Genomic DNA, 22,458 nt, shown 5'->3' on the forward strand with positions numbered 1-22,458 from the left:
TCAAAGGTCTGGCAGCATTTGTAGAGAGAGAAACAGAGTTAACGTTTTGAATTCAATCTGAATCTCTTCAGAGCCGCAGCTCAGAACTAAAAGAAAAAGTCACATTCAACTCGAAACATGGAAATGTAGGGATGAGGAGCAGAAGTAGACAAATTCAGCCCTTCGAGCCTGCTCTGCCATTCAATCAGATCATGGCCGATTTCTCCCTGCTCTCAAGTCCCCCTGTTTCCCACATCCCCTTATCCCTTTTTTTTATTAGGAATATAAAGGATAATGAGACATTAACTCTCTCCACAGAGCTGCCTGATCTGCTGAATGTTTCCAACACTTTGCTATTCTTAGGGCGACACGGCGGCACAGTGTTTAGCACTGCTGCCTCACAGCGCCAGGAATCCGGGTTCAATTCCCGGCTTGGGTCACTGTCTGTGTGAATTCTGCACGTTCTCCCCATGTCTGCGTGGGTTTCCTCCGGGTGCTCCGGTTTCATCCCACAGTCCAAAGATGTGCAAGTTAGGTGGATTAGCCATGATAAATTGCCCCTTAGTGTCGGGGGGATTGGCAGGGTAAGTATGTGGGGTTACGGGGTGGGATTGTTGTCGGTGCAGACTCAATGGGCCGAATTGCCGCCTTTTGCATTGTAGATTCTATGATTCTTATTTTAGTCTTGAATGGTCTCTTCCTGTTCCTGTCTAAGATACATCTTGGAGGGAATGCGACAGAGAGGGCAAGAGATTTGACCAAGCTTTTGACCACTTGAATGTTAACTTCAGTCATCACATTATCGTCAAGGTTACTCTGTAAATAACACATTGTTCCAATGGAACTAGCATTGTGGTATTACCAAGTGTTAAAATGGAGTGGACAAACTTTCACAGCTGCTTCATTCAGGCCAGCTTTCACAGTAACAGGTTGGCTAACAGTGGCCAGAATCCTCCAACCTCGCCTGCGACTGGGATTCTCCAGTCCTGCTGTTGAGAATGGAGATTTGGTTGAGCGTCAAATTCTCCATCCTCATTGGCGGTGGTGGTGGAACGATGAACATCGGAGAATTCCGGCCTGTGTTTAGTAGGCCTTGTGGTGCATCCATAGTGTCTTCACCCCTGAGCCAGAAGCTCTAAGTTCAAATCCCACTCCAGGACTTGATGGCTTACAGGGAGTGTTTAAAATGGAGCGAAACATGCCCGATGACAAATGGGATGAGCAGGTGGGTTTCCTGGTGGGTGGAACCGCAGAAGGCAATGGCAAGCCTTTGCGATACCTGCCAAGAATAATCATGGACCAATCCAATGGAAGTTCATCAACGCCAGCGTCCTCTTAAGGGCTGGTAACTGAAGGAGGAAGAGGGACAGTGCCCGCCATGAATTCGAGCTGTCCCTGCAGCCTTAATTCAGCTTAATACTAATTCTGTTCACGAGGTTGCTGGAAGTGTAAACGGATACACGTGGACTGAGTGTTAAAGGACATCTGTACAAAAGCAAACAGAAAAATTGGGAAATAAACACAGCAAAAACGGTAGCGCTACAAAGAGCTTGAATCCGATGTCAAATCAGAAACAGGAGGAGGAATAATGGGCGGGATTTTACAGCTCCCCAGCTGGCAGGATTTTCCATTCCTGCCGAAGTCAATAGACTTTGCTACATTTTCCAGCTCCACCCCTCCACTGAAACAGGGCCGTAAAACCTCACAATGAAAGGGATACAATGACTGGAATAAAAGGGAGAATATGAGATAGAAAAGTGAGAAAAAATATATGAAAATGTAAAATTTGCCATCTTTTAAAATCTCTCTGGAAAACCCAAATCTGAGTGGATGAGACTTCACTTTGTAACTGTTATCTTTCAGTGCTGAAGGATTTGATTGGCAATACTTAGCACATTGATACAGAGGCATCTATGTTGATAATGGCCACACTTAACTACAGCTTAACGAGCAAATAACAGACAATTAGGAAAATTTACACATGAACCAAATCGAGAAGGCTGAGGGTGAGCTGCTTCTGTCTTTGTGAAGTTAATAATGGAGAGGTGCAAACTTTGGAATATCCCCATTTAACGCGAGACTGAAGCTCCCATAACACACACAAGCAGCCTTGTTATTAGCCTGCCGTTTTACAACAAAAAAACCTAACATTACGATTACTTTTCCAAGCCTCATTAATCATATTGATTGTTTTATTCTCATGATTCACCCCCCCCCTCCAGTCCTCCTGACCCCTGCACCAACTCCACCCCAACCCCCCTCCCCAAGTAAATTATTAATGAATATTAAGCATGAAATACAGTATCCCAGGGCAGCGCGGTGGCACTGCTGCCTCATAGCACCAGGGACGTGGGTTCGATTCCCAGCTTGGGTCACCATCTGTGCGGAGTCTGCACGTTCTCCCCGTGCCTGCGTGGGTTTCCTCCGGGTGCTCCGGCTTCCTCCCACAGTCTGAAAGATGTGCAGGTTAGGTGCATTGGCTATGCTAAATTCTCTCTGAACAGGCGTCGGAGTGTGATGACTAGGAGATTTTCACAGTAACTTCATTGCAGTGTTAATGTAAGCCCACTTGTGACACTAATAAATAAACTTAGTGAGGAACCGTCCTGGGTTTATCTTCATCTTTTCATCTCAGATTTTTTATTCATTCATTCACGGGATGTGGGCATTACTGACAAGACCAGCATCTATTACCCATCCCTAGTTGTCCTGAAGAAGGTGGTGATGAGCTGCCTTCTTGAACCTCTACTGTCCATGTGTTATAAGTACACCCAGAGTGCTGTGGGGTGGTGGGGAGAGTTCCAGGATTTGGGCCCAGCAACAGTGAAGGAACGGCGATATATTTGCAAGTCAGGATGGTGAGTGACTTGGAGGGGAACCTCCAGTTGGTGGTGTTCCCAGGTATCTGCTGCCCTTGTCCTTCTAGGTGGGAGTGGTCGCAGATTTGGAAGGTGCTGTTGAAGCTTTGGCGAGTTGAATCCAAAACACAATATTCTTAATTAATGTTAACAAATAGTTTTAAGTTGAATCTGAAGGATGGGAATTTAGAATATGCATTCTAAACTAATTCCCACAATTATTACACACCATCAAAAATTGTTTTTTCATTGTCTTTGAACGCTTTTTAAAATATTGGAAATAGGGAAAAATAGCTTGTCTGACTGAACAGAGTGGGCAGGAGGTCATGTGAGGCAAGAAGATGGGACTAAAATGCAGGAGTAGGCCATTCAGCCTTTCAAGCCTACACCACCATTTTGTGGTCTCAACTCCACTTTCCTGTCTCCCATAACCCTCAATTCCCCGTCAAAATTCTACCTAATTTGGCCTTGTATTAATTCCATCATCCAGCCTCCCCTGCTTTGTAGGTGAAGAGAATTCCACAGACTAACCACCCAGAGAAAAATATTCTCACATCCATCATAAAAGGCATTTGGTAAGGTGCCACATCAAATGGATATAGATTGTAAATAGTTGAGGCGCCAGCACTGATCCCTATGGCACTCCACTAGTTTGCCAACACAAAAATAGCCCATTTATCTCCACACTCTGCTTCCTGTCAGCTAGCCAGTCCTTTATTCACGCTAATATGTTACTCCCTTGCATCTTGTTCTCTTATCTTATGTGGAACCGGATCAAATGCCTTTAAAAATTCAAGTACTTATATTAATGATTTGAATGAGAATTTATGGGGGCATGATTAGTAAATTTGCAGATGCCACCAAGATTGGTGGCGTAGTGGACAGTGAAGAACGTTATCTAGGATTGCAACAGGATCTTGATCAATTGGGCCAGTGGGCTGATGAATGGCAGGTGGAGTTTAATTTGGGTAAATGTGAGGTGATACATTTTGGTAAATGAAATTGGGGCAGGACTTACTCAGTTAATGGTAGGGCATTGGGGAGAGTTACAGAACAAAGAGATCGAGGGGTATAGGTTCATAGCTCCTTGAAAGTGGAGTCACAGGTGGACAGAGTGGTGAAGAAGGTATTTGGCATGTTTGGTTTCATTGGCCAGAACATTGAATAAAGGAGTTGGGACGTCTTGTTGAAGTTGTACAAGACATTGGTAAGGCCACACTTGGAATACAGTGTACAGTTCTGGTCACCCTATTATAAAAAGGATATTATTAAACTAGAAAGAGTGCAGAAAAGATTTACTAGGATGTTACCGGGACTTGATGGATTGAGTTATAAGGAGAGGCTGGATAGACTGGGACTTTTTTCTCTGGAGCGTAGGAGGCTGAGGGGTGATCTTATAGAGGCCTATAAAATAATGAGGGGCACAGATTAGCTAGATAGTCAATATCTTTTCCCAAAGGTAGGGAAGGAGTGTGGAGTTTGCACATTCTCCTCGTGTCTGCGTGGGTTTCCTCCGGGTGCTCCGGTTTCCTCCCACAGTCCAAAGATGTGCGGGTTAGGTTGATTGGCCAGGTTAAAAAAATTGCCCCTTAGAGTCCTGGGATGCGTAGGTTAGAGGGATTAGTGGGTAAAATATGTGGGGGTAGGGCCTGGGTGGGATTGTGGTCGGTGCAGACTCGATGGGCCGAATGGCCTCCTTCTGCCCTGTAGGGTTTCTATGATTTCTATGGAAGCATAGGTTTAAGGGGAGAGATACAAAAGGGTCCAGAGGGGCAATTTTTTCAGTCAGAGGGTGGAATGAGCTGCCAGAGGCAGTAGTAGAGACAGGTACAATTTTGTTTTTTAAAAAGTATTTGGACAGTTACATGGGTAAGATGGGTTATAGAGGGATATGTGCAATTGGGACTAGCTTAGTGGTAAAAACTGGGTGACATGGCAAGTTGGGCCGAAGGGCCTGTTTCCATGCTATAAAGCTCTATGACTCTATACCCCACATTTACAGGTTCCCCTTTATCCACCTTGCTTGCTACTTCCCTAAAACGTCTAATGAAATAGTTAAAGGCAATTTCCCTTTCACAAAGCCACGTTGACTCTGCCTGATCACATTGTGATATTGTAAGTATCCTGCTATAACCTCCTTAATAATAGATTCTAGCATTTACCTTGTGACAGATGTTAGACTAACTGGCCTGCATGTTCCTGCTTTTGTGAATGAAGGTGGTAGAATTGCTATTTTCCAATCCACTGGGACCCTTCCCGAATCGAATAAATTTTGGAATATTATGATCAATGGCTCCACTATTTCTTCTTTTAAAATCCTAGAAGGTAGGCCATCTGGTCCTGAGGACTTGTCAGGTGGAAACTCTAACCTTAGGCTAGGTGATATGTACATACAAGAGAAACCATTTAACACTAGCACTAGGCTAAAAAAAGTGAAACAACACGATAGCAGAGTTATGGAGACGTATGTAATTCCATGAGATCAGGAGGGGCGGGAGGTAAATGGGACTTGGTGCGAGTTAGGATACTTTATCATGTATCTCTATCTCTCAGCCTGGTGTTTATTCCTTGGGCACAATCTATAGGTTAGATCCTGAAAGGGCATCCATTGTTCAGATGACCCAAGTAATCTCGTTAGCATTTGACCAAACTGTGTCAACAAAAGTGCATGAATTTCCATAAATCGGCGTAAGTAATTGGAGCCCCAGGAAATGTCAGACCCTCAACACTATACTTGTCAAAGTGTTTAAGTCGTACATCTTGCAAACACCATTACAGCTTGTCTGAAAACCTGCAAGCAGAAAAGCAAGTTAGAGTGACTAACCCCGAGACCAAACAAACAGCTGCCAAATGCAGGCTTCACTGCTTTTAACAAGGTTGTTCGAGACATTGCGATTAAAAGACCAAACACACTGGCTGTGTTTCCTGCCACACTCTGGCGTCAATATGAAGGAACCCCAGCCCTTGTCCTACCGAGGAAGTGAGAGTAGAGGATACTTGCATTGGAGAATCGGTGCCAATTCCACCCTTTCAGTGTGTTTTAGAAGATCAAGCCAAGGTAGGCACTGTTTCTATCTGTGATGGCTCAGTTGGTAACGTTCTTGACTCCGAGTCCAAAAGGTTGTCAGTTCAAGCCCCACGCTAGATACATGAGCACCTAAATCTAGGCCGGAATTCTCCGATTGCGCACATCCCGCCATCTCTGCCAGCGGAGAATTTGGCGCTCAGCCAACATTCCATTCACTGCAGCGGGACTGGAGAATCCCAGGCATGGGCGAGGTCAGAGAATTCCAGCCCTAGTCTGCTCCCACGAGACCTACATAGAGGGTGTTGGAGGTGTCATCTTTAAGATGAGACATTAAACTGAGGCCTCATATGCCTCCTTAGGTGGATATAAAAAATCCCATCGACACTATTTCGAAGAGGAGCAAGGGATTTCCCCTGGTGACCAGGTTAATATTTATCCCTGAACCGACATCACTAACACAAACTATCTGGTCGTAGTAACATTGCTATTGGTGAGATCTTGCTGTGCATAAATGGGGTGCTCTGTTTCCTCCATTACAGCAGTAACTACACTTTGAAAAGCACATCATTGGCTCCAGCTTTGAGACATCACGAGGTCGGAGAGACCCAGGAGAAATTCCTTTCACATATCGGTAACTAACTCTCACCCAACATTGAGGAGTCTTTTAAACCACGTGACTATGGGCATCTCTGGACTTGGAAATACAATCACCATTCCTTCACTGGGTCTAAATCCTGGAACTCCCTTCCCAACACCAGATGGCTGCAATGGATCAAGAAAGAGGCACACCACCATCTTCTCAAGGGGAAGTAGAAATAGCCAATTAATGCTGTCCGTGCCAGTAACACTTGCGTCCCATTACAACATTTTTAAAACTTTTGCACAAGAGGCTGTCACCTGGACAGGCTGAGGAACAGAAGGCAGAAATGCCAAGACCTCAATTGCTTGGGAGAGAGAATAGAGCCAACGTTTCGAGTCAGGATGACCCTTCGTCAAGACGAAGGGTCATCCAGACTCGAAACGTTGGCTCTATTCTCTCTCCACAGATGCTGTCAGACCTGCTGAGATTTTCCAGCATTTTCTGTTTTTGTTTCAGATTCCAGCATCCGCAGTAACTGCTTTTACATCAATTGCTTGGGCTGAGTTTATATCAGACAGTAAAAAGTGTACAATTGGATTGCAAGATAATCTTGCAGTGCTGCCCATCTAGTTCCTTAAGATTCACTTTGCCAATTGAGTTACGTTGGAGGGCGTTCCTGTCTGATACAGGCTCTCATCTATAGACACTGCTGGAAGATAACGGATCAAGGACCAGTTTGTTCATCTTCCATCATCCTGGTCATCACATGGTACAGCAAAAATGGTTTCTGCTGACTAATCATTCACTTTAGGAGGAGTAACAGGAATACAGAGTACTGGGTTAAGGGTAAGATACTTGGTAGTATGGATGAGCAGAGAGATCTCGGTGTCCATGTGCATAGATCCCTGAAAGTTGGCACCCACGTTGATAGGGTTGTTAAGAAGGCGTACGGTGTGTTAGCTTTTATTGGTAGAGGGATTGAGTTTCGGAGCCATGAGGTCATGTTGCAGCTGTACAAAACTCTGGTGCGGCCGCACTTGGAGTATTGCGTACAGCTCTGGTCGCCGCATTATAGAAAGGATGTGGAAGCACTGGAAAGGGTGCAGAGGAGATTTACCAGGATGTTGCCTGGTATGGTGAGAAGGTTTTATGAGGAAAGGCTGAGGGTGGATAGTGAGAGCCTTTTTCCTCGGGCGGCACGGTAGCACAGTGGTTAGCACTGCTGCTTCACAGCTCCAGGGACCTGGGTTCGATTTCCGGCTCGGGTCACTGTCTGTGTGGAGATTGCGCATTCTCCTCGTGTCTGCGTGGGTTTGCTCCGGTTTCCTCCCACAGTCCAAAGATGTGCGGGTTAGGTTGATTGGCCATTGTAAAAATTGCCCCTTAGTGTCCTGAGATGTGTAGGTTAGAGGGATTAGCGGGTAAAAATATGTAGGGATATGGGGGTAGGGTCTGGGTGGGATTGTGGTCGGTGCAGACCCGATGGGCCGAGTGGCCTCTTCCTGCACTGTAGGGTTTCTATGATTTCTATGATTGGTGATGGCTAGCACGAGGGGACATAGCTTTAAATTGAGGGGTGATAGATATAGGACAGATGTCAGAGGTAGGTACTTTACTCAGAGTAGTAAGGGCGTGGAATGCCCTGCCTGCAGCAGTAGTGGACTCGTCAACATTAAGAGCATTCAAATGGTTATTGGATAAACATATGGATGATATTGGAATAGTGTAGATTAGAGGGCTTCAGATTGGTTTCACTGGTCGGCGCAACATCGAGGGCCGAAGGGCCTGTAGTGTTCTATGTTCTAATCATAGTAATCAGGCTATAGTCATTAGTCTGCAACAGACCCAGACATGAGGCCAACTTTCCATCTTATTATTTTGCCCACTTGTCTGATCTGCACAGTAACAGTTCAAAGGCTTCTGAAATGGTCTTTAGTTTCAGCCCTGTACATTAAGTAAAATATGATGATCACCCGAGAGCAACAGGACAGACAGCTGATTAGAAGCCATCGCTGTGTCCTTCGGGAGAATTGCAGCAGCCTCGATTTCTGAAGTAGCCCAGCACAGTCTCCTAGGCAGACCTGACTGCGAGCTCTGGGAGGTAAACCCCTCACAGCTGGGATTATATCAACACTTTGTAATTTCAAAACACCAGGTTATTTTTAAAAACGGAGTCAAACAATGAGAGACATTGCAGTGTGCCCTTCGATTCGAAAAGGGATGCCTCACTTTTCCTAACAGTTGCTCACAACTGTTGACTCTGTCTACACTTCCCACAGCTTCGGAAAAGCAGCCAGCATAATAAAGGATCCCGGACATTCTCTCTTCCACCTTCTTCCGTCAGGTGAAAGATACAAAAGTCTGAGGTCACGTACCAACCGACTCAAGAACAGCTTCTTCCCTGCTGCCGTCAGACTTTTGAATGGACCTACCTCGTTTTAAGTTGATCTTTCTCTACACCCTAGCTATGACTGTAACATTAACATTCTGCACTCTTTGCTTTCCTTCTCTATGAACGGTATGCTTTATCTGTATAGCGTGCAAGAAACAATAGTTTTCACTGTATGCTAATACATGTGACAATAAATCAAATCAAGAGATAATGGGTATTTATAGATTAAATTACTTTTAATATTTATAAATCAAATTAATAACAACATCTTGTATTTATCATCGAATCCTACAGTGCAGAAGGAGGCCATTCGGCCCATTGAGTTTGCACCAACCACAATCCCACCCAGGCCCTATCCCCATGCATTTATTCTAACTAGTACCCCTGACACTAAGGGGCGATTTAGCATGACCAATCCACCTAACCTGCACACCTTTGGACTATGGGAGGAAACCGGAGCACCCAGAGGAAACCCACACAGACATGGGGGGAATGTGCAAACTCTGCACAGACAGTGCCCCAAACTGGGAATCAAACCCGGGTTCCTGGCGCTGTGAGGCAGCAGTGCCAACCACTGTGCGGTCCCTTGCTACATTTATGTAGCAGCTTTAGCGTAGCAGAATTCCCAACACTATTTGACAGGCAAATTAATCATGACCAAAACTTTGACACCAAGCCACATAATGAGATGACCAAAACCTCAGAAGTACGGATTGGAGAGCATCTAAAGGGAGGGAGAAGAGGTGGAGAGGTTTCGCGAGGGGACGGTTTGCACGCACAGCACCAATGGCACAGTAATTAAAACTGGGAAGGTGCAAGGGAACAGAATTAAAGTTAAAGTTTATTTATTAGTCACAAGTAAGGCTTACATTAACACTGCAATGAAGTTACTGAGAAATTCCCCTAGTCGCCACACTCTGGCGCCTGTTCAGGTCAATGCACCTAACCAGCACGTCTTTCAGACTGTGGGAGGAAACCGGAGCACCTGGAGGAAACCCACGCAGACACGGGGAGAATGTGCAAACTCCATACAGACAGTGACCCAAACCGGGAATCGAACCCAGTTCCCTGGCGCTGTGAGGTAGCAGTGCTAACCACTGTGCCACCGTACTGCCCCACATGAGACATTAAACAGAGGCCACCGCCCAACTGTCCACTTGTGTGGGCCACTATTTTTAAGAGGAGCAGGGAAGCTCTCCCCATGATCCTGGCCAATACTTAACCCTCAACAAACATCACTCGACGCAGTTTATCAAGTCATCATCACATTGACGTCTGTGAGGTCTTGCTGTTTGCGAACTGGCTGCAGAGCTTCCTACATTAGAACTTTGACCACACTTCCAAAAGTATTTCACTGGCTGTAACGTACGAAGGGGCAGCCCAAGGCTGTGAAAGGCACTATATAAATGCAAGTAGGTACAACAATGAAAAGCAACACAGCTCCCCATGGGCATCAGACTCTGGCGTACCGGAATGAAACTGGTGATCCCTTCCCCAACAATTTGTCAAATTGATGCACGCAAAATTGGTCAAAGCATAAAATTGAAAAAGAACATGATAAAATGTAAAAAGGGATGGCACAGTGGCACCGTGGTTAGCGCTGCTGCCTCACAGTGCCAGGGACCCGGGTTCAATTCCCGGCTTGGGTCATGCCTGTGTGGAGTTTCCTCAGGGTGCTCCGGTTTCCTCCTACAGTGCAAAGATGTGTGGGTTAGGTGGATTGGCTACGCTAAATTGCCCCTTACTGTCAGGGGGACTAGCTAGGGTAAATGGTAAATAAGAACATAAGAAATAGGAGCAGGAGTAGGCCATCTAGCCCCTCGAGCCTGCCCCGCCATTCAATAAGATCATGGCTGATCTGAAGTGGATCAGTTCCACTTACCCGCCTGATCCCTATAACTCCTAATTCCCTTACCGATCAGGAATCCATCTATCCGTGATTTAAACATATTTAACGAGGTAGCCTCCACCACTTCAGTGGGCAGAGAATTCCAGAGATTCACCAACCTCTGTGAGAAGACGTTCCTCCTCAACTCTGTCCTAAACTGACCCCCTTTATTTTGAGGCTGTGCCCTCTAGTTCTAGTTTCCTTTCTAAGTGGAATGTAGGTTATGGGGATAGGGCCTGGGTTGGATTGTGGTCGGTGCAGACTTGGTGGGCCAAATGGCCTCCTTCTGCACTGTAGGGATTCTATGAAATGTGTTGAATGCTGTGGGGTGGCACAGTGGTTAGTAAAGTAAAAGTAAAGTTTATTCATTAGTCACAAGTAAGGCTTACAATAACACTGCAATGAAGTTACTGTGAAATTCCCCTGCCACACTCCGGCACTTGTTCAGGTCAATGCACCTAACCAGCACGTCTTTCAGAATGTGGGAGGAAACGGGAGCACCCGGAGGAAACCCACGCAGACACGGGGAGAACGTGCAAACTCCAAACAAACAGTGACCCAAGCCGGGAATTGAACCCGGGTCCCTGGCGCTGTGAAGCAGCAGTGCTAACCACTGTGCTATCGTGCCACCCCACTGCTGCCTCTCAGCACCAAAGACCTGCGTTCAACTTCAGCCTTGGGTCACAGTCTGTGCGGAGTCTGCACATTCTCCCCGTGTCTGCATGGGTTTCCTCTGGGTGCTCCGGTTTCCTCCCACTGTCCGAAAAATATGCTGGTAAGGTGCATTGGTCATATTAGATTCTCCCTCGGTGTGCACCAGAGTGTGGCAACTAGGGGATTTTCACAGTAACTTCATTGCAGTGTTAATATCAGCCTACTTGTTACACTAAGAAATAAACTTAAATTAAATTAAGTTGCCTCCCCGTCTGTTAAATGTACTTATCCTTAGAGTTGTTGTTCCCCAATGCAAGCAATATGATAACACCACAGTTAAATAGCACTACCCAAACTAGACCGAGCAATCAGCATTCACTCAATGGCAGCAGAAGACCCAATTTCTCGAAGTCTCCAGATGTGCTGCCAGTGCTCAAGGTTGTCCTTGAAAATGGAATGGCTGCTTCAGTGTGCCAACCATTGTGCCATGGGTAGGAATGGGGAGGCAGGGCTGGCTTCAGTATCAGAGTTCCAGCCAGCCCCACCCGCTGCTCACAAACTCAATGGTGTCTGGTGTACGGAACAAAGTGTTCTCGATTTCCAGCCTAGCTCGAGGGAACTCAGCACTGCACCACTTAACAGAGCAAAAAGAAAGGAAGGGCTTGCGCCTGTACGTAGGGCGTTAGCTACAATCCAGCGGCCTGCACTCTTGGACAGAAGGTTTTGGTTCAAGTCCAGCTTCAGGACTCCTGCTCAATATCCTAGCTGACCCTCCCGGTTCCGGTTCTGAGAGAGTCCTGTACCATCAGAGGATGCTGTTGTTCGGACGAGGCTTATTTTAAACGGAAGCCTCGCAAGAATTCGGGTAGATGTAAAAGAATTATTTTCAAAGTTTGTTTATTTGTCACAAGTAGGCTTACATTAACACTGCAATGGAGTTATTGTGAAAATCCCCTAGTTGCCACACTCCGGCGCCTGTTCGGGTACACTGAGGGAGAATTTAGCACGGCCAGTGCACTTAACCAGCACATCTTTCGGACTGTGGGAAGAAACCAGAGCACCCGGAGGAAACCCACGCAGACACGGAGAGAACGTGCAGACTTCGCACAGACAGTGACCCAAGCCGGGAATCGAACCTGGGTCCCTGGCGCTGTGAGGCAGCAGTGCTAACCACTGTGCTACCGTGTCACCCTTGGCACTTCAGTGGAGAAGATTGAGGAGTTCTCCCTGCTGATATTTGGCCCTCTATAAACATCACAAAAATCCATCCTCTGGTCATTATCACATTGCTGATTGTGGGAGCTTGCTGTGCACAGGTTGACTACCGTGTTTCTGAAATTACAACAGTGAGCACACTTCAAAAAGGAACTTTGTTGGCACCATTGTAATGTGGGAAGTATAGCCATCAATCTGCTCACGGCAAGCTCCCATATCAGCAATGAGATAATGACCAGATCGTTTGGATTGTGGGATAAATTTTGAACAGGAAACCAGAGAGGACCCGCCTGCTATTCAAAATGGTGGCCTTGGGATCAGTCGCATCCACCTGGGAGGGCAGATGGAGGCCTCAGTTTAGCATCTCATCTATCAAGATGACACCGCCGACAGCGCGGCGCTCCCTCGGCGCTGACCCGCCGACAGCGCGGCGCTCCCTCGGCGCTGACCCGCCGACAGCGCGGCGCTCCCTCGGCGCTGACCCGCCGACAGCGCGGCGCTCCCTCGGCGCTGACCCGCCGACAGCGCGGCGCTCCCTCGGCGCTGACCCGCCGACAGCACGGCGCTCCCTCGGCGCTGACCCGCCGACAGCGCGGCGCTCCCTCGGCGCTGACCCGCCGACAGCGCGGCGCTCCCTCAGTACTGCACTGGGAATGTCAGCAGACTGGATTTTTACTCAATCTCTAGAGTGGGCCCACAACCTCCTGACCCAAAGGTAAGAAAGAGTACCACCAACCGAGGCATGGGGGGAGTGGGGGGTGGGGAGTGGGTGGGCGTCGGGATTTGGTGTGAAGGGAGATACCCTCCGGGTGGGACTGGGGGTGCGGGGAGTGACGGATCATTGTCGCTTCCATTGCATCCAAATTAAAATTTAAAAAAACAATTTTGTATTAACATTCTTTCAAAGAACGCTAAGAAGGTCTGGGTTCAATTCTGGCCTCGGGTCACTGTCTGTGTGGAGTTTGCACATTCTCCCCGTGTCTGCATGGGTTTCCTCCGGGTGCTCTGGTTTCCTCCCACAGTGCAAAGATGTGTGGGTTAGGTTGATTGGCTATGCTAAATTGCCCATTAGTGTCAGGGGATTGGCAGGGTAAGTGTGTGGGGTTGCGGGATGGGGCCTGGATGGGATTGTGGTCGGTGCGGACTCGATGGGCTGAATGGCCTCTTGCTGCGCTGTAGGTTTAGAATATGTTCTATTCTAAGGTAGAACATATGATTTTCAGTAATGGATATCCGTGGGTTAATGCTGCAGGGAACCTTTCTGCAATTGCCCTCTTTTTAGGTCAAACCAAATAAACAAACTCAGATTAAGTCAGGACAAAGTAAAAGGGGCAGCTCCCCAAAAGGAGGGGGAACAGCCCGAACAGAAATCAAAGTACAAAGGAAACTTAAAAACATCAAATTAAAATGTGATTGTCAGGGTCAATAACGCACCCCAACCCCTGCGGTGCCCAACGGGCGCGGAAGGTGTCAACCGCGCCCGTGGACACCGCATGCTCCCTCTCCAGGGACACCGGCCGCGAACGTAGCCGCGGTAGAGGGGAGGACAGTCAGGATGGACGGCCCCCTCGATCGCCCACTGCCTCGACTGGTAAATGGCGCGTTTCGCCAGACCCAGGAGCAGGTTCACGAGGAGGTCGCCATCCCGACCCTCCCCTCTCCGCATCGGGTGTCCGTAGATCAGGAGCGTGGGACTGAAGTGCAAACAAAACATCAATAAAAGGTTCTTTAGGAAAACAAAAAGGGAGTGCAGCCTAAGACACAAAACATAGACATGGTCCACAGACTCCACAAGGCCACAGAAAGGGCAGCCTTCGGAGCCCGTGAACCCTACGGTTGTGCGGCACTGCTGCATGCATCACCCTTCACCCCAGGTCCCCAACGTAATTGGGGGAGATCCCTCCATAGAGGGATCTCTTTTTTTGATTGTAGATGATTTTCCCAACACAGCTTTAGACAGCTTTACAAATAAGAATGTGCATTACCCTTTTATTCTGGATATTGTGGGGAATTTTCCCACCAGCACAGGGAGGGGAGACTAATGGGTTAATTCACTCGTGGTCAAATATATAGGACCCATTCACTTTTCCCCAACACTTCCTGCCAATGTTCTTCACACCCCCTCTGCACTGGAGTTCAGCTCCACAGGGAGAGGGGCCACACCCCAAAGCTCAGGCCTCAGCACAGGGCTCTTTTAGCACCCACCTGCTAGCTGTGCAACTGTGGCTGCATCACAGCAGAGCCCCACACCATCTTCATCCACACACCTCCTGGGAGAGTGTCCAGGTAGCAATCAGGACTATAAACCTTAGCATATTTTTAAACTCCCAAACGCAGGGATGTGGGATCTCCAACACAAGCCTGACCCAGATTAGAAAACACAGGATATGGAATAGCTTACATCTGTATAGCGCCCTTAGCACAGTGTAAACATTCCTAGGCACTTCACAGAGACATTATCGGACACCACGACAAAAACAGAAAATGCTGGAAAATCTCAGCAGGTCTGACAGCATCTGTGGGTGTGAGAATAGAGCCAACGTTTTGAATCAGGATGACTTGAAGGGTCATCTACTGAGATTTTCCATTTTTGTTTCAGATTCCAGCATCCGCAGTATTTTGCTTTTATTGGACACCAAAACGTCGATAGGAGATATTAGGACAGATGACCAAAAGCTTGATCACAGAGGCAGGCTTTAAGGAGCATCTGAAGTGGTAGAAGGTCTTAAGGAAGGGAATTCCAGAGTTTAGGGCCTAGGTACCTGAAGGCCTGGTCTCCAATGATGGAGTGAAAGGACTGGAGGGGGAGAGGGGTTTGCACAAGAGGTTAGACTTGAAGGAAGACAGATTTCAGAGGGATGTAGGTCTGGAGAAGCTTGCAGGTATAGGTCATTCCAGGCCTTGGAGGGGTTTAGCTACAGCAAGGAAACTTTCTAAGCCAGCAGAAGAACATCAGCTCAGACACTTTCACATCTACTTGTTGAATCAGGAATCCCCAAATTACCAAATCAACACACGGCAGATGCCACACTCCCCCGGATCAAGGGAGAGGGGAGGGTGGCGGCAAGTCTGAATCTGAGAAAACATGGCCCAAAGAAAACGATCACCTTTCAGCAAAAAGGGAGGGTGGAACGGATCAGTCAACAGACAAAAAAGAAAATCAGATGGAAAAGGATTTCCCCATTTTCACAAGAGTGAGTAGTTTGGGGAGTTGGTGGCCTTTTGGGTTCAAGATGCTTTTTAGAGACGATCCCTTACTCCAAGAGGCTGAAATAAGCGACTGTTTTACAGCGGGTGATAATTTTTTGCCCTCCCTTACACCATCATGTTTTTAAACGCTGTTGTTCTGATCAAAATGCAACGGGGGGGGGGGGGGGGGAGCGCTAATTTGCCTTATTTAGCCTACAGAATGTTTGCAACCAGTCATACCTTTGAACAATATATATTTCTAAATGTATTTAACAAATAACATCTCAAAAGGGAAGGTGACTGAGAAACAGGTGAGGTATTTAAGTCTCTGGTTACACTCCATGACCATGTTTTTCCCTCTTACCTTCCAGGCACTCCCCGCAGGTTAGACACAGCCAGGTAAAGAGGCAACTGCTCAGCTTCCTCTCTCTCTCCCGTTCTGTTTCAAAGGATAATTGTTCCCGTTCCTTGCTATTCCCGCACAATGTGTCCCGGTAGTGACTTTAAACCCTGCAGCCGGTGAGCCTCCCTCTCTCTCTCTCTCTGCCCAGAAGGTTCAATGTTCATTCATAAAACATGCCGGCAGTGCCAGGCAGGACCGGGAGGGAGGGAGAGGGGTGTGGAACAGAGAGGGGGTTGGTTTAAAGGGAGAGATTTAAAGGGAGCAAGGACACACATAGGAGGGAGAGGGAGAGAGACACACAGAGGAGAAGGAGAGAGAGAGACACACACAGAGAGTGAGAGAGACACACAGAGGAGAAGGAGAGAGAGACACACACACACAGAGGAGAAGGAGACACACTCTCACACACACAGAGTGAGAGACACACACACACACAGTGAGAGACACACAGAGGAGAAGGAGAGAGAGACACACACACAGAGGAGAAGGAGACACACTCACACACAGAGAGTGAGAACACACAGAGGAGAGTGTGAGAGAGAGACACACACACAGAGTGAGAGACACAGGGGAGAAGGAGAGAGAGACACACGAGAGAGACACACACACGGGGAGAAGGAGAGAGAGACACACACAGGAGAGGGGGAGAGAGACACGCAGAAGGGAGTCACACACAAGGGAGGGCTGTGACTGAGGGACATCAAATGACAATGAGAGTGATCCTCTTGCCTTTGTGCTGACTAGATTGGAGTGAGTTGGGAAAAGCTAGTGTCTTGCAGCAAGGAGATTTAAGAAGGCGGAGTCTCTCTCTCACACACACACACACACAGCAGCTGCAGTATTCACAGTCTGTGCCTACACACAACAGGAGCGATAGGGGTGCGGCAAATCTCCTGCCTCTCTGTTTATATAGATATATTTTTAATGTTAAATCTTTGCACACCTAAAATCCCGACATTTCTCACAAGGTAACTCCCTTCAACATGAGCTTTCACCTTCCGGGAGCAATAATTCATCCACACACCAGCATCCCTTTTGTCATTGAATCAATCTTTGCCCTCTCGCAGACTTCCTCCTTTTATGTGATCCGCAGTTGCTTTTAAGCCGCTCATCATTTCTCAGCATAGCAATAATTTGATTCTAGATTCCCTCCCCCTTCCAAAATATATTTTATTCATTGCATTTTTTATAAAGTAGACTTGGAAGTTGAAAATTAACAGAAAGTGCCCTGAAAATTCAACTTGTCTCTCCATGTAGCATGTTCACAACGCTTTATTGGGGACATTTTTTTTTTGGCCGCGCAGAGCAGGCCATTCGGCCCAGCTGGACGGTACTGGCATTTTGAGCTTCACCTCACCCCATTGTGGACGAAAATTCCCACCAGGTGCCAGAGAATGATCCTTCACATTCTGTGTACATGTCAGACCAGAACGTCAGCAAGATGTGGCTTCACTAGAATGCAACTGACATCAAATATTTATTTTTGAGAAGTAGGAATGAGTTCAAAAGCGGGGTGATGCGCTATCAATAAGGCGAAAGACTACCGATATGCCAATATAAGTGTAGGCTTTTATTCACAACAGAATCAGGAGCAGATCCCAACAAATAACCGACCTGGACTGAACAAGGGGGAGGAGACAGCCACCTTTATACTAGGTGCTGAGGGAGGAACCAATCTGGAAGGGGATGTGTCCAGGTATGACAAACACACACAACGGTGGTCCATATAGGACAAAGGCACAACTGAGGTCCACCACACGGGGGAATGACATGTTGAGCCTCTAATAGACAAGTCCGTATTGACAAAACAAGCAACCTAGTGATCCTGAGGGGTCTGGACAGGTTGGATGTGGAGAGGATGTTTCCTCTTGTGGGAGAGTCTAGAACTGGGTCACTTTAAAAATAAGGGGTCACCCACTTAAGACAGAGGCGAGGATGGAGCTGGCACAGTGGTTAGCACTGCTGCCTCACAGCGCCAGGGACTTGGGTTCAAAGAACAACGAACAAAGAACAAGAAAAATACCGCACAGGAACAGCCTTCCAAGCCTGCACCGACCATGCTGCCCGACTGAATTAAAACCCCAAAGAACAAAGAAAATTACAACAGGTTCAATCCCAGCCTTGGGTCACTGTCTGTGTGGAGTTTGCATGTTCTCCCCGTGTCTATGTGGGTTTCCTCCGGGTGCTCCGGTTTCCTCCTACAGTCCAAAGACGTGCTGGTTAGGTGGATTGGCCGTGCTAAATTGTCCCTTGTATGAAAGCAAAATACTGCGGATGCTGGGATCTGAAACAAAAGTGGAATATGCTGGAAAATCTCAGCAGGTCTGACAGCATCTGTGGGGAGAAAATAGAGCCAACATTTTGAGTCTGGATGACCCTTCGTCGGAGCTCTGATGAAGGGTCATCCAAACTCGAAACGTTGGCTCCATTCTCTCTCCACAGATGCTAGCAGACCTTAGTCAATAATTGATTAAACTAATTGGGACATAGCTGAGAATGTGATAATAATCTTAGAGCCCCGATATCCATAATCAGGACTGATTATCATATGGTTTTCATAGAAATCCTACAGTGCAGAAGGAGGCCATTCGGCCCATCGAGTCTGCACCGACCACAATCCCACCCAGGCCCTATCCCCACATATTTACCCGCTAATCCCTCTAACCTACGCATCCCAGGACTCTAAGGGGCAATTTTTAACCTGGCCAATCAACCTAACCCGCACATCTTTGGACTGTGGGAGGAAACCGGAGCACCTGGAGGAAACCCACACAGACACGAGGAGAATGTGCAAACACCACACAGACAGTGACCCGAGCCGGGAATCGAACCTGGGACCCTGGAGCTGTGAAGCAGCCGTGCTAACCACTGTGCTACCGTGCCGCCCTCACTGTGCTACCGTGCCGCCCTTTTTTAAAATTCCATTGTCCTGAATTTACTTTAACTAGTTCCACTTCCCCACTCTCTCCCTCCACATGGTCCCTCTCTCTCTCCCCAAACTGTTCCACATGCTTTCCAAACTGTTCCAGCTGTGGATGATACACTTGTTGATACTCAGTGCAGTACTGTAGGGTTCAAACCCCACCATGGCAGAAATTTGAATTCAATAAAAACCTGGAATTAGACCATAAGACATAGGAGCAGAATTAGGCCATTCGGCCCATCAAGTCTGCTCCACCATTCAATCATTGCTGATTTTTTTTGTCATCCCTATTCTCCTGCCTTCTCCCCATAACCCTTGATCCCCTAATTGATCAAGAACCTATCTATCTCTGTCTTAAAGACGCTCTTGTCTTAATGACCTGACCTCCACAGCCTTCTGTGGCAATGAGTTCCACAGATTCACCACTCTCTGGCTGAAGAAATTCCTCCTCATCTCAGTTTTAAAGGAGCGTCTCTTCACTCTGAGGTTGTGCCCTCGAGTTCTAGTCTCTCCCACTAGTGGAAACATGATCTATGAAAGGATTGTCATAAAAGCCCATCTGGTTCACTAATGTCCTTTAGGGAAGGAAATCTGCCGTCCTTACCCTGTCTGGCCTACATGTGACTCCAGAGCCACAGCAATGTGGTTGACTCTTAAATCCCCTCAGAGATAGAAAATAAATGCTGGTCCCAGCCAGCGACGCCCGCATCCCATGAACAAATATGAAAAACAACATAATCGACATTAATAAACCTTAACAATGTAATTAACAAGACATTAACGCAGTACTGAGGGAGTGCTGTAGTCTTGGAGGTGCCGTTTTTCTGGTGAGGCATTAAACTGCAGTCCCGCCTGCTCAGTTTGATGTCAAAGAAACAAAATCTGAAGCTGAACAAGGGAAGTCATCCCCGGGGTCACTATTTAATCTCAAGAACGGATTATCTGGTCCTTTACACATTGGTGTTTGTGGGATCTTGCTCAGCGCAAATTAGTTGCCATGTTTGGAAATACAGCACGGTGGCACAGTGGTTAACACTGCTGCCTCACAGCACCAGGGACCCGGGTTCAATTCTGGCCTCGGGTCACTGCCTGTGTGGAGTCTGCACATTCTCCCCATGTCTGCGTGGGTTTCCTCCGGGTGCTCCGGTTTCCTCCCACACTCCAAAGATGTGCGGGTTAGACGGATTGGCCGTGCTAAATTGACCCTTAGTGTCAGGGGGACTAGCTAGGGTAAATTCATGAGGTTATGGGGCTAGGGCCCAGCTGGGATTGTGGTCGGTGCAGCCTCGATGGGCCGAATGGCCTCCTGCTGCACTGTAGGGATTCTATGATCCTCCATTACAACAGTAACTACACAGCAAAAAAGTTCCTCTTTGGCTGTCAAGTGCCTTGAGAGGCCCAAGGTGGTGAAAGATGCTATATAAATGCAACTCTTTCCTTCTTGCTTTGTAATGTTTGACGAGGAAATGTTTCTGGACAATAGTGCAGCCTCCCCCTTGCTGACTTTCTCTCCCAAATCCACAGACACTGAAGCCAAATTCAGCAAAGCACCTCACTACCCCGTGTGTCAGATGGTAATGGATTGAAGAGTGGAATTTCTGTCTCCCTGGAATATCTCGATGCATTTTGCAGTCAGTGAGTTGTTTGGAACCGCAGCAGCTGCTCTTGTGTAGGCAGGCGTGTGGCGAGGTCATCACAGATTGGAGCAGAGAACTTCTGTTTGGCCCGGATCCAAACCACGTGGTGCTTTTATCCATCACTGCCTCTAGTGTCCTTTAATATCTGATATGATGCTGCTGCACCAACAACCTGAATTCCTATAGCACCTTCAATGCCTAGCTTAGCAGAATTGCTGCTGCAAATTACAAAAACTGATATGGAAACGCTGGAGAATCATAGAATCCTACAGTGCAGAAGGAGGCCATTCGGCCCATCAAGTCTGCACCGACCACAATCTCACCCAGGCCCCATTCCCGTAACCCCATGCATTTACCCTGCTAATCCTCCAACACTAAGGGGCAATTTAGCAGTCAATCCACCTAAACCGCACATTTTTGGACTGTGGGAGGAAATCCCAGCACCCGGAGGAAACCCACACAGACACGGGGAGAACATGCAGACTCTGCACAGACAGTGACCCAAGGTCGGAATTGAACCCAGGTCCCTGTGAGGCAGCAGTGCTAACCACTGTGCCATCGTGCCGCCCTGGTTGTTAAATAAAATTGAAGGGGTGGCACAGTGGTTAGCACTGCTGCCTCACAGCGCCAGGGACCCGGGTTCGATTCCCAGTTTGGGTCACTGAAGTATTAAGTGGAATTCAGAGAAGCACATGGAAGGAGAAAGGAGAAGGATATGATGATAGGGCAAAATGAATTTTTATCGATAGGGCGGCACGGTGGCACAGTGGTTCGCACTGCTGCCTCACAGTGCCAGGGACCCGGGTTCAATTCCAGCCTCGGGTCACCGTTTGTGTGGACTCTGCACATTCTCCACGTGTCTGCATGGGTTTCCTCCAGGTGTTCCAGTTTCCTCCCACAGTCCAAAGATGTGCAGGTGGATTGGCCATGATAATTGACCCTAAGTGTCAGAGGGATTAGCAGGGTAAATGTGTGGGGTTACGGGAGTAAGGCCTGAGTGGGATTACAGTCAGGACAGACTTGATGGGTCAAATGGACTCCTTCTGTACTGTAGGGATTCTATGATTCTAAATAGATAGGGTGGGGAACTTGTGTGGAGCATAAACACTGACACAGACCTAACATTGAATACAGGAGTTGGGACGTCTTGTTAAAGTTGTACAAGACATTGGTACGGCCACACTTGGAATACTGTGTACAGTTCTGGTCACCCTATTATAGAAAGGATATTATTAAACTAGAAAGAGAGCAGAAGAGATTTACTAGGATGCTATTGGGCCTTGATGGTTTGAGTTATAAGGAGAGGCTGAATAGACTGGGAATTTTTTCTGTGGAGTGTAGGAGATTGAGGGGCGATCTTATAGAGGTCTATAAAATAATGAGGGGCATAGATCAGACAGATAGTCAATATCTTTTCCCAAAGGGAGGGGAGTCCAAAACCAAGGGGCATAGGTTTAAGGTGAGAGGGGAGAGATACAGAGGGGCAATATTTTTACACAGAGGGTGGTGAGTGTTTGGAACAAGCTGTGGAGGTAGTAGTAGATGAGGGTACAATTTTGTCTTTTAAAAAGCGTTTAGACAGTTACATGGGTAAGATGGGTATAGAGGGATATGGGCCAAACGCGGGCAATCTTAGGGGTTTAAAAAAGGGGCGGCATGGAGAAGTTGGGCCAAAGGGCCTGTTTCCATGTTGTAAACCTCTATGACTCTAT

At 47.4% G+C, this 22,458-nt stretch overlaps 1 protein-coding gene across 3 annotated transcripts in view; it reads right to left on the reverse strand.

Annotated features, from left to right (window-relative positions):
* LOC144494736 (coronin-2B-like) overlaps positions 1-16,484 on the reverse strand; it is a 155,463-nt gene extending 138,979 nt beyond the window's left edge. For all 3 annotated transcript variants that reach the window (XM_078214018.1, XM_078214013.1, XM_078214015.1), the window contains exon 1: positions 16,148-16,484. The gene's annotated coding sequence lies outside the window, so the exon portion shown is untranslated. The remainder of the gene's footprint in view (positions 1-16,147) is intronic.
* Positions 16,485-22,458: the final 5,974 nt, after the last annotated feature.

The sequence above is a fragment of the Mustelus asterias genome, chromosome 6 (assembly GCF_964213995.1).
Source record: "Mustelus asterias chromosome 6, sMusAst1.hap1.1, whole genome shotgun sequence".
Classification (NCBI taxonomy): domain Eukaryota; kingdom Metazoa; phylum Chordata; class Chondrichthyes; order Carcharhiniformes; family Triakidae; genus Mustelus; species Mustelus asterias.